The sequence below is a fragment of the Mixophyes fleayi genome, unplaced genomic scaffold, assembly GCF_038048845.1.
Source record: "Mixophyes fleayi isolate aMixFle1 unplaced genomic scaffold, aMixFle1.hap1 Scaffold_1662, whole genome shotgun sequence".
Lineage (NCBI taxonomy): Eukaryota > Metazoa > Chordata > Amphibia > Anura > Limnodynastidae > Mixophyes > Mixophyes fleayi.
Window position 1 is genome coordinate 47,501 of NW_027446021.1, and position 2,500 is coordinate 50,000.

Genomic DNA, 2,500 nt, shown 5'->3' on the forward strand with positions numbered 1-2,500 from the left:
GCTTAGCTTCCAAGATCAGACGAGATTGGGCTTGTTCAGGGTGGTGTTGCTGTAGGTATTGGTTTCCTATTGACCTACATCTCTTATACATCTCAAAACCAGCATTGAAGGAAGTCGGAACAAGAGAGAAAAAAAAAAGGACCTACAGCACCTGGTATCCCCAGGTGGTCTCGCATCCAAGTACTAACCAGGCCCGGCTCTGCTTAGCTTCCAAGATCAGGCTTGTTTAGGGTGGTGTGGCTGTAGGTATTGGTTTCCTATTGACCTACATCTCTTATACATCTAAAAACCAGCATTGAAGGAAGCCGGAACAAGAGAGAAAAAAAAAAAGCCTACAGCACCTGGTATTCCCAGGTGGTCTCCCATCCAAGTACTAACCAGGCCTGGCCCTGCTTAGCCTCCAAGATCAAACGAGATTGGGCTTGTTTAGAGATGTGTAGCTGTAGGTTTTGGTTTCCTATTGACCTACATCTCTTATAATCTCAAAACCAGCATTGAAGGAAGCCGGAACAAGAGAGAAAAAAAAAAAGGCCTACAGCACCTGGTATTCCCAGGTGGTCTCCCATCCAAGTACTAACCAGGCCCGTCCCTGCTTAGCTTCCAAGATCAGACGAGATTGGTCTTGTTCAGGGTGGTGTGGCTGTAGGTATTGTTTTCTTATTGACCTACATCTCTTATACATCTAGAAAACAGCATTGAAGGAAGCCGGAACAAGAGAGAAGAAAAAAAGGCCTACAGCACCTGGTATTCCCAGGTGGTCTCCCATTCAAGTACTAACCAGGCCCGGCTCTGCTTAGCTTCCAAGATCAGATGAGATTGAGCTTGTTCAGGGTGGTGTGGCTGTAAGTATTGTTTTCCTATATACCTACATCTCTTATACATCTAAAAACAAGCTTTGAAGGAAGCCGGAACAAGAGAGAAAAAAAAAAGTACTAAACAGGCCTGGACCTGCTTAGCTTTCAAGATCAGACGAGATTGGGCTTGTTCAGGGTGGTGTGGCTGTAGGTATTGGTTTCCTATTGACCTACATCTCTTATACATATCAAAACCAGTATTGAAGGAGGCCGGAACAAGAGAGAAAAAAAAAAGCCTACAGCACCTGATATTTCCAGGTGGTCTCCCATCCAAATAATAACCAGGCCCAGCCCTGCTTAGCTTCCAAGATCAGACAAGATTGGGCTTGTTCAGGGTGGTGTGGCTGTAGGTAACGGTTTCCTATTAGCCTACATCTCTTATACATCTCAAAACCAGCATTAAAGAAAGTCGGAACAAGAGAGAAAAAAAGAAAGCCTACAGCACCTGTTATTCCCAGGTGGTCTCCCATCCAAGTACTAACCAGGCCTGGCCCTGCTTAGCTTCCAAGATCAGACGACATTGGGCTTGTTTAGAGATGTGTAGCTGTAGGTTTTGGTTTCATATTGACCTACATCTCTTATTATCTCAAAACCAGCATTGAAGGAAGCCGGAACAAGAGAGAAAAAAAAATGGCCTACAGCACATGGTATTCCCAGGTGGTCTCCCATCCAAGTACTAACCAGGCCTGTCCCTGCTTAGCTTCCAAGATCAGACGAGATTGGGCTTGTTCAGGGTGGTGTGGCTGTAGGTATTGTTTTCCTATTGACCTACATCTCTTATACATCTAGAAACCAGCATTGAAGGAAGCCGGAACAAGAGAGAAGAAAAAAAGGCCTACAGCACCTGGTATTCCCAGGTGGTCTCCCATCCAAGTACTAACCAGGCCCATCCCTGCTTAGCTTCCAAGATCAGACGAGATTGGGCTTGTTCAGGGTGGTGTGGCTGTAAGTATTGTTTTCCTATTGACCTACATCTCTTATACATCTAGAAACCAGCATTGAAGGAAGCCGGAACAAGAGAGAAGAAAAAAAGGCCTACAGCACCTGGTATTCCCAGGTGGTCTCCCATCCAAGTATTAACCAGGCCCGGCTCTGCTTAGCTTCCAAGATCAGACGAGATTGGGCTTGTTCAGGGTGGTGTGGCTGTAGGTATTGGTTTCCTATTGACCTACATCTCTTATACATCTCAAAACCAGCATTGAAGGAGGCCGGAACAAGAGAGAAAAAAAAAAGCCTACAGCACCTGTTATTTCCAGGTGGTCTCCCATCCAAGTACTAACCAGGCGCAGCCCTGCTTAGCTTCCAAGATCAGACGAGATTGGGCTTGTTCAGGGTGGTGTTGCTGTAGGTATTGGTTTCCTATTGACCTACATCTCTTATACATCTCAAAACCAGCATTGAAGGAAGTCGGAACAAGAGAGAAAAAAAAAAGGACCTACAGCACCTGGTATCCCCAGGTGGTCTCGCATCCAAGTACTAACCAGGCCCGGCTCTGCTTAGCTTCCAAGATCAGGCTTGTTTAGGGTGGTGTGGCTGTAGGTATTGGTTTCCTATTGACCTACATCTCTTATACATCTAAAAACCAGCATTGAAGGAAGCCGGAACAAGAGAGAAAAAAAAAAAGCCTACAGCACCTGGTATTCCCA

At 45.6% G+C, this 2,500-nt stretch overlaps 2 non-coding genes and 9 pseudogenes across 2 annotated transcripts; all 11 read right to left on the reverse strand.

The window, feature by feature from the left end:
• LOC142116294 (5S ribosomal RNA) overlaps positions 1–57 on the reverse strand; it is a 119-nt pseudogene extending 62 nt beyond the window's left edge.
• Positions 58–329: 272 nt separating this feature from the next.
• LOC142116298 (5S ribosomal RNA) lies at positions 330–448 on the reverse strand (annotated as a pseudogene).
• Positions 449–529: 81 nt separating this feature from the next.
• Positions 530–648, reverse strand: LOC142116003 (5S ribosomal RNA). The gene has a single exon (XR_012682352.1). It is a non-coding gene; the product is annotated as a 5S ribosomal RNA (ribosomal RNA).
• An 81-nt stretch (positions 649–729) lies between these two features.
• Positions 730–848, reverse strand: LOC142116081 (5S ribosomal RNA; annotated as a pseudogene).
• Positions 849–1,087: 239 nt separating this feature from the next.
• LOC142116151 (5S ribosomal RNA) lies at positions 1,088–1,206 on the reverse strand (annotated as a pseudogene).
• Positions 1,207–1,287: 81 nt separating this feature from the next.
• Positions 1,288–1,406, reverse strand: LOC142116355 (5S ribosomal RNA; annotated as a pseudogene).
• An 80-nt stretch (positions 1,407–1,486) lies between these two features.
• LOC142116128 (5S ribosomal RNA) lies at positions 1,487–1,605 on the reverse strand (annotated as a pseudogene).
• An 81-nt stretch (positions 1,606–1,686) lies between these two features.
• LOC142116282 (5S ribosomal RNA) lies at positions 1,687–1,805 on the reverse strand. Its single transcript, XR_012682425.1, has one exon. It is a non-coding gene; the product is annotated as a 5S ribosomal RNA (ribosomal RNA).
• An 81-nt stretch (positions 1,806–1,886) lies between these two features.
• Positions 1,887–2,005, reverse strand: LOC142116067 (5S ribosomal RNA; annotated as a pseudogene).
• Positions 2,006–2,085: 80 nt separating this feature from the next.
• Positions 2,086–2,204, reverse strand: LOC142116217 (5S ribosomal RNA; annotated as a pseudogene).
• Positions 2,205–2,476: 272 nt separating this feature from the next.
• LOC142116299 (5S ribosomal RNA) overlaps positions 2,477–2,500 on the reverse strand; it is a 119-nt pseudogene continuing 95 nt past the window's right edge.